The sequence below is a fragment of the Primulina eburnea genome, chromosome 2 (genome assembly GCF_022965805.1).
Source record: "Primulina eburnea isolate SZY01 chromosome 2, ASM2296580v1, whole genome shotgun sequence".
In the NCBI taxonomy this organism is placed as follows: Eukaryota; Viridiplantae; Streptophyta; class Magnoliopsida; order Lamiales; family Gesneriaceae; genus Primulina; species Primulina eburnea.
The window spans coordinates 1069570-1084967 of record NC_133102.1 but is presented as its reverse complement, the minus strand read 5'-3'; the positions used below and the strand labels follow the sequence as shown (position 1 = coordinate 1084967).

General features: G+C 35.4%; 1 long non-coding RNA gene and 1 pseudogene across 1 annotated transcript; one reads left to right on the top strand and one right to left on the bottom strand.

Moving 5' to 3' along the window:
* Nucleotides 1–409: 409 nt before the first annotated feature.
* The window catches only part of LOC140816702 (cycloartenol synthase-like), a 21657-nt pseudogene continuing 6668 nt past the window's right edge, over nt 410–15398 (bottom strand).
* On the top strand, nt 9772–10498 carry LOC140816746 (uncharacterized). Its single transcript, XR_012114635.1, has 3 exons — nt 9772–10065; nt 10139–10355; nt 10473–10498. It is a non-coding gene; the product is annotated as an uncharacterized lncRNA (long non-coding RNA).

The following is a 15398-nucleotide window of genomic DNA, read 5'->3' as shown; positions in this document are numbered from 1 at the left end:
ATAATTTGGATCGTATTCCCACAGCTGTCTACCGGTGTGATTATTTGTGCTCTTTAACTTTGGATGATCATCCCCTTGAGAAAGTTCAAGTCTCCACATTCTTTTCAACTCTTAAGAATTAATATAGATGTGGCAAGCATCAAATTTGGTCATATAGTCATGAAGCACAAAAACAGTAGTCCATCCATGTTAAATAAAAAACCCACATGAGACATTCAGCCCCAGTTATAATGAAAGTAGTTGACAAACTCACAAGTTATAATTCATGTCGCTACTTATGTAATATTGATTAATGTAATAGAAGATTTGAGAGATTCTTTATGTAGATAGATTACAAGGGACGCAGGGCAGCTCCTGCACAAGGACAAGTATTGAAATCACTTTCCTTTTTTAAAAAAGTTAATAAATAATTTTAATTCGGCGGTAAGAATTTTTTTTATGTACATATTCAAGAAGCTACACGTTGTGTGACTTATTTGATGACACATGGAAAGTAATCACCTACAAATTGATTTTGAATCAACCCAATATAATCCATAAAAATATTATTTTTTGTGTCAAAAGTGCATTACGAGATACCTACTCGTAATCATTAGCTCTTTATCTATGTCTTGAAGCACACACATTGTCTTCATGATGACGAAACACCTTGTTAAGGTACACTCCAAGAGCCCAGATCGGGAAGATATTTCTGTAGGCGGAGTAGCTTATCATACAGTTCCTATTGAACACACCACTGATTTCCTGTGAAATTCACAACGATGGACGTTATACTCAGTATGCGTAACTGAAACTTGTGTAATAGCGTAGAGAAAACCTTAAGCGATTCTCCAAATCTCAAAAACTACAGATTACCTGCTGTGGAAAGTCTCCATTCTCCATTTGGGAATTAATCAGTACCTTAGCTGCGCGGTGAAGTGGGTTGAGATCTCGATCAGCCTAGTCATAGTCATCATATTTACATATTAGTTCCTATTTGACATTTCATTATGACTTGTTACCAGTCTTTTATGAATTGAACGAGACTTACTTGACCAGCTTCGAGCAGTGCAAGCATAGCCCAGGCAGTGTTTACTAGGTGTGATTTGCCTTTTCCAATATTTGTGTATACCTGTTATCATGCAGCTTGTGGGAAGTGTGTTAGTTTAACCATATTCAAAGTCGTTAAACGTGATTAGAGTGACTGCGGGATTCCTGAAATTTCATATCAAATAGAGAAACGATAGAGAAGAGAGTTGACGAAATCTGAAGTTTATAGGTTAACACCAAAAAGAAGTACGCAATGCATGTTTTCAGTCATTTATGTATGTCTCAGTTAGATGTTTCAAAAAACGTATGTTTTTCAAAATTTTGTACCTTATCTTGGCTTGATAGGTAGCTTTCTCCCCAACCACCGGAAGGAAGTTGCTTGGACAGCAGAAAATCACAAGCTTTTCTTATACACAAACTGTTGTCATATTCTTGCCACCTTTGACAAGCCCTGTTACTCCAAACCATGTCCCATAAGTGAAACATACTCCCCAAGATCCATACCATGACCCGTCGCTTAACTGTGTGTTTTCGATGAATTTAAGGGCTTTTTCGATGCAAGAATCTATAGCATTTCTCCTGTATCCTGGATAAAGTTTGTTGAAGGTCTTCAAGCTTTGAATAGCTGCAGATGTGCACTCGACATACCTGCATCGAGACCACATTTAAGTCTGGATCTTTATCGGTCCGAAACCAAAATGGTAAAATATTTTTACGCAAAACGTAGATAGGGATCATCCAAGACTCAAAAGACAGGGATCATCCAAGACTCAAAAGACTCGATTCAGACCGGGTTGTTTTGAATTCAAATAAAGATCTGCCCGATTCACAGTTCCAAATCAGAAAACAAATTATATATTCTTTGATCTTACTGATGATCGATTATGATATCTCCAAATGTCTCTGCTGGATTAATCATCTGTTAATACACAAGTGCTTTCATCAAGTACATAAATACACGAATTGATTAAACCTGAATAGGACTTTCATTAGTTTAAATAATTACCTCCAACCAAGAATAAGATCTTGTTAGTTCATACGATGCAAAACCTCCATTATGATTCTGTAGCAACACTTTGAGGTTAAAAAAAAAGGATTCTGAGTAACCATGCATGTCTGAAAATTAGAATGGATTAAATTATGAGAATGCTTATCAGTTTGATTTCGATATTTTGGATCAATTCTATAAAAACCATTATTACGAACCTATGCCAGAATTTGTTAGGCCCAAAATAGTCGAAGATAGGATTAAGTTTGAGGGCTTTATGAAACTCCAACGTGTTCAGATTATGTTTATACGATTGTAATAAAGGGATACCACCTGCAGGGATAAGATCAAATCAACTGCATCATAAAGTTTATTTGGATCTATTGCTTGTCCAGCAATCTCGGATGGAAGCTGTGACAATAAAATGGCTGCCTGCTAGTACAAGAACAAATAATCATCAAACTCCACTTAGTTTATTGCAAATTCTTCCGATATTAATGAAAGCACCTCGAGTCCTGCTGCTGTACAATCTGATACTTGCCATCCATTATCTGCATGTAGAAAATCCCCACCCTCCTTTACGGCTATGCCGATACCAAGAGCTAAAATTTCCCAAACTGTCTTCTTTGATCTTCAACAAGCAAAATAGAAAAATGGATTTGGTACACACTATATCGGACGGGCAAACAGTTATACGTAAACCAACTTAAGTGTCATGATATTTACCTGTGACATTTTGATGAATTCATTTGCTTTTTTTAGCATCAATCCATATTCATGGGGAAGGTTGGTTCCTAACACCGCTTGAACGGCAAAAGCAACATCCCACAGCTGAGACCCATTGTATCCCTGGAATTTCATTTACTCATGAGTATGTCTTGATGAAGAAAGCTTAGATTTTGGTGAAGCGATCGGCTAAACAGACCTTCATTTTCATGCCATCTTCAGCCATCCATAGATAATCCTTGATTCTCGAGAGGTGAAATTTGACTGACTTTGAATTTGGATCGTCCACCCAACAACAAAGCATGTTTAGTACCTGTGTTTTTTGTGTGGTTATCGTCAAGACAGGTGTATTTCAAGTAAAATTACATAAGACGGAGATGTTATATTTGGTTCAAGAATAATGCAGCAGAGGACTTGACACGGTCCGGAACAACAAAAAAACTGGAGATTAGTACCTTATTTACTGGTCCAATGCATAGATAATTGGTGTTTTCATCCTCATAATGAATGTGTTCTATTGCCGTGCTTAGTGCTCTTTGTCTTATTTTAGAGAAGGGCCAATGCATAAGTAGAGGTTCAGCAATCTCATTTAGACTTTTCCATATAATATCTTGTAAAAGTGGGTGTGGAAAGTATAAATCCTCCTGCAAGAAAAATAAATTGCACATTCATGACCAAGTACTATCCCGACAAGATTTCTCGATTAATACCAAAGTCACAAGTAGCAGAAGGTTTACACTAGAGCAGTGAGGTGGGGGAATACAAGACAAGGCAGATATCTAAATCTGTCTTCTAAAAACTTCAAAAATCTTATAAAGCCACAAAAATTAGTACCTTAGCACATTGATTTCTGGTTGAATCCCAGTTAATCCGATGATAATCTTGTGTAAAGAGTTCTTTTCTAAGTGAGAGCACAGTGACATCAATTTTCCCTACAAATCTCTTCCCATATAAATATGACATTGGCAAGTAAACCATCCTACAGTGACACCACATTCTTCCTGCATCAATAGTGATTCTCAGTTAATTTCCCAAATCAAATGAAATCGACACAGTAAATACATACACCAAAATACAGCATGAATCAACCTGGATGTATAGGAAGAACGTAAGGTAAAAGCCATAGTTCTGGGGGTAGAGGATTATGACCATCCCACTCGTACACGCCAAGAACCGAGAGCCAAAACTTTCCCCACGAGGGGATGAAGGTGGCACCACCACGATCAAGAATCCAAGTCCGGGCCTTGTCCATTGCTCCATCCCCACAGTTTACACCTTCTCCCAAAAGTCTCAATGCAACGTAATTGAGGACCGTGCAAAACATGGTGCTACGTCCTTCTATGTGCAAGGCCCACCCTCCATCAGCATTCTGTATACATAAAGCCGGCAAAGAATTATTGATGTTTCTTGGTGATATAGAGCTAGAATTAAGCGATATTACCTGATGATTATACAGATAACGACGTAGCTCTCTCTGATGTTCCTCTGGCAAGATTGTGCTCAAAGCTTCCATTATGTACAAGACTATAACCTGTGATGTGGCATTAATTCTCGAAAACGTAAGTTCTTCAGGGAATTCGAAAACTTCTTTATTCTAACCACCATCATTAAAGTTGATAAATTCTTACCAGGCCAGGAAGAAGAAACAAAGGACCACCATAGTCACTAGGCCAGTGCCCATCCTCAACTTGAAGCGTAGAGTAAAATCTTAAAGCTTTCCTCAATGTATTTACCACTACTTCCTCAGTTATTTCTTCTTGTACTTTCACTTGTGGTAACTCTATCTTGCATGGATTATTCTTAGCAAACTTCAATCAAAATCATCAAAAGGATTAAGAACCGAGGAGTTTCGAATTCTACATCGATACAAGTTTGTTGTTAAGAGTTAACAATAGACTTTAGTTTGTCACCTGAATTCGCATAAGAAGATCAGAACTGTGTTTGATCTCATACCGGTTATCATAGAACTCCTTACGAGCACTTTCAACAAGAACTCGTTCTTCATCCGTTCCATGATTTGGATCATATTCCCAGAATTGTCTACCGGTGTGATTATTCGTGCTAGTTAGCCATGGATGATCATCCCCTTCCGAAAGTTTAAGTCTCCACATTCTTTTTTTTTTTTATATCTATCTTTAACTCTAAGATTCTTAAAAATATAGATGCAAAGTCATTTTAAAGGCCAATATAATTTGAAAGATTTAAGTCGGACAATGTCTCGATCACAATTATTGATATTTGACAATCATTTAAAGATTGTGGTGCCGAAACAGTATTATTACTGGTGATTAATTGATATTCATTACATTTATAATTATCGAATAAGAATTTTTGCATATATGTTGTTTGTAGAAAATAATATATAATATAAATTTATATTTTTAATTCATACTTTTTTTACCATCTAAAAAATTTTATCATTAAAAAACATATATATATATATATATATTATAAAGAGAAATAGAAACATATAATAGTGTCGTTTTTGTTTTTTAAGTTGGAAAACAAACAAAAACCAAATAGCTAGATTAATGCCATTTCACGTGTGTCCAATATCAGATTTGATTCCCATTAGGTTTATTTTAATTAATAATCATTTTATTTATAATATATTTTGTGAGGCGTGAAATTCATGGATGTCTGATATTGATCCTGGTTAGAGTATTAATTTTTTGTGTTTTTAATTTCTTTAATTTTCTTAATTATTGTGGCGTAATTATGTTACTTTAATTTAATCATGTCGCGTCAGATTAATCCCACTTTCCGTATTCATATACAAAGTAAAAATAAAAAATAAAAATTTGAGGCTTGCGTGTTTACAAAGTAATGTAACGTTGTAAGTAAATTGATTTAGTAAATGATTTTATTAAATAATTAACTATGTTAAAATAATAAAATATGTCATATTTTAATCATATAAAATCTAAATGATTTGAAATTTGTGAAGATCACGTAGAAAGCTAAAAAATATAAAAGTTCTGTTTTTTTAATTCTGATAAATTTGATCGTTTGACTCGTCCGAACATATATATATATCAACATTGAAAATATTAAATATATTATAAAAAATATGTCAGTGTATTTCATTTCAGCTTCCTCGACAGTAGTAGCAACCAACTGAAAGAAAGAAACCGAGAAAAACCAGTTTGTCGATTTTCTTTTCGACTTTGCGATTTATCGGTTTATCCAATTGACGAACTGACTTTAGTTATGTGATCGTTGACACGGGATCTTCGATTTGATGTATAAATTTATAATTTTTTGTGATGTTTGAAATTTGTCGATTTCTGGAATAAATCTGATAAATTGTTAAATCATACCGAAATTGAATATTGTTGGAGAGTGTACGATTTTAACGAAGAAGAAAAGTATTATATTAATGTTATTTTGAATTATCCTCAATTTATTATAATTATGTATCTTAATCGTTGAATTGAAATTGATGAGTTGTTTGTGAGTTGTTATTAATTCTGATTATATATTCGGAGTATACGAAGTATATACTACATGTTGATATGAAGTTTTAGTTTAGTGGAACATGAAGTTTTCCTAGTTTAGTGGATGTTATAATATAATATATTAATTGAAGTTAATTGATTATGGTGTATTTGATGTTAGTATTGTGAATTAAATACACCAGAATATTAATTGTTGAACGGTGAGATTTATAATCGAGTTTTATATTTTATTGAATTAATTATTGTTGAGCTATTTGATGTTATATATTGAGACTATTATGATTGTGTTGATACAGTGACAATGATATTATAATTGTTGTTGGATTATTTAGATATATCATCACAAGTCTCAGGATTAAATAAACAACCATATTTTATATATACTCGATTATCAGGTACGTGTTGACATACGAGCATATAATGTTATTGTTTAGTATTGAAGAATACTATTGTGTTGAACGGTGGTAAATTACCGAGAATGAATGATTTGATATTAAATTTGTTGTTATTTATTATTGTTGATGTTATTATCTGCCGTTTATTGAGAGACTTCTTGACGATATTGTTGTCGCCGGAGTAGGCGTGCGACATATCGTTGATGCTGTTTGTCGCAGTAGTAGGGGAATGACGTATTGACGATATTGCTGTCGTCGGTGTGGGGGTGTGACATATCATTGATGTCGTTGTCGCATTAATAGGAGAGAGATGTACTGACGATATTGTCGTCGCCAAAGTAAGGGTGCGACATATCGTTGATTTGTTTGTTGTTGTAATATGATATTGATGTTGTCACGCCCCGGGACGGGGATTGGTCGACACCGGCGTTGCTCTCCAATTTACATTTGAAAGCAACAAGCCTCAGAAGTACTAAATTCAGAAACCAGTCTTTTTATTCATAAATACTGAATATCTCAATGTCTGATATAAACTCAAATGTTTTACGGCGGAAATGTAAAACCGAACATAATACTGTCTTAACAGATATAGCGGAATTTAATTACATAAATCAGAACTGAGAAAATTAACAGTCTTCTTCACCAGCCCCAGAACTCATGTTGTTCTTATTTTTCTAACAATTTTTCCTCGCTCTTATCTGAGATGGATTTGGTGGGTGAGTGATATGGTTGTCACTCAGTAAGCGGGGGCGGGAATAACTCTCAGTTTTCGAAATCATTTTCATACATAAACAATAATATGAATAATATACAAAAATTCTTATTTTCATAATAAAAATCAGTATTCAGTATTCTGAAATCAGTAATCTGTATTCAGTAATCGGTAATCAGAAATTTAACAAGTAAGCACTGAGCACGTTCGTAAAGTTCATGGCTAAACTGATATCAGTCCTCTATATGTTCTCTCCTCTAAGGGGTGAGGCCAGTACTCAGTAATGTTCAGAATATGTATTCCTCTCAAATTTACATTCGAAACCAACAAGCCTCAAAAGTACAAAATTTAGAAACCAGTCTTTTATTCATAATAATCATTGTCTGATACAAACTCAATGACAGATGTTTTACAGCGGAAATGTAAAATTAAACATAATGTTGTCTTAACAGATGCAGCAAAATCTAATTACATAAATCAAAACTGAGAATAATAACAATCTTCTTCACCAGCCCCAGAACTGATGTTGTTGTTCTTCTTCTAACAATTCTTCCTCGCTCTTATCTGAGATGGATTTGGTGGGTGAGTGATATGGTTGTCACTCAGTAAACGAGGGCGGGAATAAATCTCAGTTTTCGAAATCATTTTCATACAGAAAGAGTAATATGAATAATATACAGAAATTCTTATTTTCATAACAGAAATCAGTATTCAGTATTCCGAAATCAGTAATCTGTATTCAGCAATCGGTAATCAAAAATTTAACAAGTAAGCACTGAGCACGTTCGTGAAGTTCATGGCTAAACTGATATCAGTCCCCTATATGTTCTCTCATCTAAGGGGTGAGGCCGGTAATCAGTAATCAGTTATGTTCAGAATATATATTCGTACCATTAATTTACTAAGTTTCAGTGCTTCAAAAATCAGAGATCAAAATACAATTACTTTGCTTCAAACATGAATTATCAAACGATTTTCAAGACATTTATACATAAGCTCACTTACTGTAATTTGCTTAAAGAATTTCGGTTGAAGTCTGGAAATCTGCTTGTCCCGCTACTGGATTTTACAGCTTCGAAATATGCATTCTCTTAGCTCTAATTTCAAGTGATAACTCAAGATTTTGGTAACAACAATTTTAGAGATTGAGGGTGCTATTTATAGGCCAAAATCTGACTGTTAACCTTCCAATTAATGACCATAATATGCCATTAACAGCCTTTATTCCATGTTAAATGATTCAGTTACAAGTCCTGAGCAGAATCAGTAGCTATCTGTTGGAATCTCGCTACTGAACTCTTCTGCTGCTGGATTTTATCTGCTGGAAAATACCATCTCTGAAATATGAGTTGTTGCTGGAATTGTTAGCCTGTTGAAATTTGCTAGCTGCTGCTACTATTGGAATTTCAGGTTCTCACAGATGTTGTTCATATTGTTGATGGCTTGGTTGTACAAAAACAAGAATGGAGTATTCTTGTTATGATTTTAGTTATATTTTATGTTGTTGTTAATATAACTATTATGTATTATGATGATGCTTTTTGTGTATGCTCACTCTTCAGGGGTTGTTTTTGTTGGACATATTAGAAGACTAGTGCTGAGATATGATATGTGTAAAAGACTAGGTCTATCTACTCAAAGAAGTCGCATAGTGGATAGTGGATAGAGACAATATAGTTCATTGTCATATTCGAGTTGTGTAATTATTATATAGTCTCTGATATACTGCTGTAAACAGTGTGTTGATTGTATTATTTCATCATATATGCATTATATTATTACGTTATCAATTTTTTTGTTTTATCATATTACGTCACATATTGTATGATTACGTGGCGAGGTTTCGGGCACCACATGGGTGGTATAAGAACTGAACTCTCTTAGTACGACGTGATTGAAGGATGAACTAAGCGGAAGCTGGTGGACATGTGACGCCTAGGGCCGAAGAGGGTGAGGGTAATCATCACCATGAAGTTGCACGGACAATGAGCGACTCTTGACAGATTTCTAGGCGAAAGGAACATGAATAAACTGATCTCACACCGAATATTTCAAAATTGTTCAGATATGAGACTGTGCAGTTGAGAAGTGTTTAAAAGATTTTGATATGTGTTTTCTTTGCGTGAGTTCATCACATAAGAACTTCAATGTTAAGTGTGCTTGACTTGAGGCAATTTTGGGATGAGTGACTCTCTTGGAAGTTTTCTAGGTGCAAGTGAGTGAGGACATAAACATGCTGAAAAGACTCATCTTGATATAGTGAAGGACAGTTGTCATCTGGGACATTACATGACACTAATATAAGTAAGGATGATTGGATAAACACCACACTACCAAGACAATATCCGAAATATCTCTTGAACTAAATCCAACATACAACATATATATGTATATAAAACACAAAAAATTATGATGATTTACATCCAAATATTTCCTTTCATCAAAAACAGAATTGCACAAATGCTCTTGGTAACAGCAGGAGTGTTTCTCGTTCAGTATCAAGTTTTAGTCAACTGAATGCATCGCTGAATACACGATCCGGAATGAGGCCTCCTGTCAGTTTGTTATTATCCTTTGTACTTTTTTACTGTCTATCGATTGTAGGTATTTTGACTTACTTCCAAATTCTTTGTTGTCATGCTACCTTTGGTTCTACTGGTACGCCTAATTATGTCCTTGGCCAAGCAAGTCCCTCGTAGAACACCAGTCAGCCATTTAGTGTGTTTCCGGCTATCACCACGCCTTTGAACAGTTCAGGTACCAATTTGGAGCAGTTTTATCTTGGTAAAGTAGTGCACCGACTGAGGCTATTTTGTTTCTTTGGCGTTAGGAACCTCTATCAACCAATTTCCTCATCAAGCTGTGCAAAGTTCCTTCTCTTTCGGCTCAGCTACCCCCAGCAATAATGTAATGAATGCTAAGAATCCATTTTCAACTTCATCGAAATCATCACAGATGGCAAATGTGGTTCATAGCAATATGAAATACATCTCTAATGTGCCCAATATCGCTTCAAATGTTTTTGGACAGTCCACCATCAGCTTCCAGTAAGTGTTGCCATCAGTATTAATTGTACACTTGCAAACAAGAGAAATTTTAAACATTCACTTGGTTTTTAAGGATGATATTCTTTACAACTGAAAACCCTCTCGACTCTTGTGCAGTGATAAACTTCTCAAAGAGAATACTGTACATTGGTTGAATTTAGATGTTCTCGATGTCACGTGCATTTAGAGAGAGGACATGACAGCCATTTCAGATATCATGTGTGCGCATTTTATTTCAATCTCGTGTCATTTATTTGGAAAGATAACACTTTTGAACGAACTAGTTTTTAAGTTTATTTTGAGAATACTATCAATCATTTATTTTTAAATAGGAGATGAATGACAAGTGGGATAAATAAATAGGCATGCTCTGAATCTTTTGCTGGAAGTTTTGTATTAAATTAATGTGGATATATGACTATGACCTCCATGCAAATACTTTGTGGGAGCATGATTTTCATTTAAATTTTTTGATTGAGATCAAACATAGTACTAGGTAATTTCTTGACCCATAAACACACCATGGTCATTATGAACCTAATATATGTCTTGTGAGGCCCGGGGCCGAAGAGAGCGGGGGGTGATCGCCGGTGCCATCAGTTGCACAGACAATGAGCGGCACCTGGCAGGCTTCTAGGTGGAGGGAACATGAATGAACCGACCCATACGGGAATGAGAGGGATTCCGAGACTGTTCAATGTAATGGACTGTACAGTTGAAGAGGGCTTAAAATATTTGATTGGTACTACTCATATCACGAAGGTGCATCTTCTTTTCGGTAGCTCATCACATAAGAACTCCAAAGTTAAGCGTGCTTGACTTGGGGCAATTTTGGGATGGGTGACCTCCTGGGAAGTTTCTCAGGGTGCGTGTGAGTGAGGACATAAGCACGCTGGAAAGACCCGTCTTGATACAGTGAGCACAGTCGTCAAATCTGGGGCGTTACAAGTGGTATCAGAGCCGACCTCTCTTAGTACGGTGTGGTTCGGGGACGAACCAAGCGGAAGCTGGTGGGCATGTGAGGCCCGGGGCCGAAGAGGACGGGGGGTGATCGCCGGTGCCATCAGTTGCACGGACAAGGAGCGGCTCCTGGCAGGCTTCTAGGTAGAGGGAACATGAATGAACCGACCCACACAGGAATGAGAGGGATTCCGAGACTGTTCAATGTAATGGACTGTACAGTTGAAGAGGGCTTAAAAGATTTGATTGGTACTACTCATATCACGAAGGTGCATTTTCTTTTCAGTAGCTCATCACATAAGAACTCCAAAGTTAAGCGTGCTTGACTTGGGGCAATTTTGGGATGGGTGACCTCCTGGGAAGTTTCTTAGGGTGCGTGTGAGTGAGGACATAAGCACGCTGGAAAGACCCGTCTTGATACAGTGAGGACAGTCGTCAAATCTGGGGTGTTACATGTCTGCATTTTATCTTTCAGATTCCAGAAGACGACCCTCCTAGCAGTTGTATCCACTAGAAGTGGCTCATTAGACTAAATGTATCCTACTGATGCCGGCATGGCTGCACCTTGGTTTCATGAAGATGGGTCTTTACTGGATTCACAATTTTTACGGATGTCATCGAAACCATAAATTCGATTCATTTGCAGTATATTTGTACCGGATTGAATTGGAAACTTGGAGAAATATTGTCTAAAACCACCACAAGCTAGCTCTTGGTTGCATCGTCTTCATCAATTATATGGAGAAACACATGTACTGAATCTTATGTACAATCACAGTGTATATTGGCTGAATCTTTTCTTATTTTTCCTAAGTACGCCACACAGAGTATGCTCTTTCTATGCACAAGTGGAAATTTCTATTTTTCTTTAGATTAAAAAATCTATAATTATTGCTCCACAATGAAAATTGCTTTATACGAGCAAAAGGTAGAACTTGGATGGGCTACAATAGAAATTTATTGAAAATAGTGTCGTGATCCTCTGTTAGAAATTTGATACTCACTTGAGTGCTGTAGCATTATTACATATAAAGTAGCTGTTTTTAGTGCCATGTTATCTGTCTGCAGGCGAAACGCCACTAGATTGTGACCCTGCAACGTTACAGTACAATATGAAAAAGACGATGGAAGAAGCCATCCAATCTGGCCCATAACATAACGTTCCTACATTAAGTTGTAAAACTTCGGTTTTTTTTTTCTGAGGTATTGCAATGACTTGGTTTGAGGATCGACTTATCTTGATATGCCAAGAAATCCAATCATCTATATTACTTTCCAAATAACGTTCCCCAAATTCAATTGTGTATTTCTGTGTCTAATCTGCATCTGTAAATGAAAATTTATGGCCAAGAGTGAGTCTCATGTGAGACCGTCTCACGGATCATAATCTGTGAGACGGGTCAACCCTATCCATATTCACAATAAAAAGTAATTCTCTTAGCATAAAAAGTAGTACTTTTTCATGGGTGACCCAAATAAGAGATCCGTCTCACAAATACGATCCGTTAGACCGTCTCATACAAGTTTTTGCCTATGATCAATTACTCGCGTAATTTGTAAGAATGATCTTTCAAATGACTTGTTTCGCTACATGGAAATAAAACGTAGAAATTAATATAGTCTGAGGGGAAAAAATATTAAAGGAACTGATATTATTATGAGATAACTAAAAGATGTAATCATGTAGATTTCGTAATGAAATATCAACAAAAGTATTTTAGTAAATTAAATAAAAAATCAACAAAAACAGAGTAATATAGTACGGGCTACTATCTATATTTGTGTCTTGCTTTATTTATTATTTATTTTTAAAAATATGTTTGATCTTAAATAATCTCTTACTTATTATCAATTTTAGTTTAAAGAAAATAAAAGTAGGACAAAAATGTATCGATCATATAACGTTTTAGATACCGCGTTAATCACGTTTTCAGATGAGTGATAATACTAATTGCAAGGTTGTAAATGACGGGAGGCGGTGGTGGGGCGGTCGATGATCGCCTACCGCCTCGGCCGCCCAGGCGGTGCCCAGGCAGCCCCTAGGCGGTTGAATTTTATAAGTAATTTTTTTATAGATAATCAAGGAATATAATCATTTTTATATAAAATGTGCAATTAAATAATGTTTAAGCACAAAATATAATATCATATAGATATGCAATTAATAAAGATTCATCATCATAATATTAATGTTATTATGCTAACAAAGTAATATAAATATTTTTACGAAAAAACTAAGTTTAAATTTTTTAATTATTTTTCTGACTGCTGGCGGCAGTATAGTCTAGTTTCTGGTTTGATTCAGTATAGTTTGGTTCTGCTCACCCATAACCGGACCTAGTCTCCATTCCCTTTATGTTGTATACTGGTTATATCATGTTCAAACTTACTCAAGATCTGTTTGGTTCGAAATTTTGAGTTTTCTTTATAAGAAGCTAATGGAAATTTAGATAGTATGATTCAATGTCCCTTGCAAACCTGATTCTAGTTATGAAGTGGAGAATCTTTTGTACAAACATATCTGAAAGATACTTAGAGGATATACATGAAACTCTATCTTAGTTAATCATTCTTCTCCACCAACTTGAAAGCATAACCCTACTCTCTAAGATAACATTTTTTGATGATTTGATTGAAATAACTTGTGGTTTCATATAAAGATCAGAAAAAGTAAAAACGAGTAAATACCAGAGCTCCAATGGCTGCTAGGATTCCCACAGTTAAAGCCATTGTAGTATATGACTTCTCCTTCTCCTTATTAGTCCTTCCAAATTCCAATAGAGTTACTCTGTGGTTTTCAGAAGGCCGGCCATTTGGGAAATCTACCTATTTCATGGTGCAAAAGTACCATATCCTGGACTCAAACAGTAGTGATAGTATGATATAATTTTCAGCTACAAACTTACAAATCTATTCAATGAATCACGTTCTTCAAATTACCTGTTCTGTGACTGAACATGCCAACCTTTCTTCCATGCGGAGGCAGGTGAAATCAAATGCACATTTGCAGAAAATGGGTATTTCAGCCCCCTCAAGGAATCCCAGAAATCTACGTTAAAACAAAAATCATTCACATATAGAGACCATCTAAGGTGTAAAGAAAGGCCAAAGTATATATCAGAAAGCCTATTTTAGAGCCAGCATCACATATCTGTAAATAGTATACAACCTCTCTGATGACATATATGGGACAAGACTTGCACAATAGTTTTAGCTGTCTTCAATGCTGTATCTCTTTCTTTGCAAAGACCTAAAGCCATGATCCTCTCTTCAATCTCTTTCGCGCCTACTTTTATTTCAAATATTAAGAAGTTCCAGCATAGAGCTTCTGTAAGTGGGTCTAATCTCATTTTCTAATATGGGGGTTGCTTCGGTAGAAAACAAGCCCATTCTTGCTAGTGTCCCCATTATTTCTCCAAAACCTATACCAAGGCATAAACCCACAATCTCAACTCAAATTAGGAAGGCAGGGGAAATGGCAAGTAAGTCTTCCACTTCTCAATTTTGGCTATTGAGTGGCAATTTGAGTTTGTCGGGCAATTCAAATAACTCATTTTTACAAATTTTGTAAAACAAGAAAAATTATTGTGGACCATGTAATGCTGTATTGAATGGAAGAACTCATTTTTACAAATTATAAAAATAAAGGAGAGAGATTCAACAAAAAAGAAACTTGTGAAACGAATGGTTGAAACTAACAAAAAATGAAAGTTCAAAAATATTTTACACAAGAATCATGTATGAATGTATAGTGCAAACAAATATATTCAACAACTAACTAATTTTAGATGATCTAAATCGCTTAGGTTGCACTTGAATGAAGGGATTTGATTTGGAAATATGGATTTGAAAGACATATCTGGGATGTATTTTAAATCTATCATAATTACCATTATATCAGCATGGATTAGCAATGTACAAATTTGAAATCCACCAACATATATTCATCGAAACAATCATAGATTTACAATTCATAACTTCAAATTCTTCAATCTAAGTGCAACCTTAATTCTTTTGTCAGTAAGTAGCGAGAGGGTTGTAGTATAATGCTAGTGTGAACTCACCATCAACATGCTTTATTTC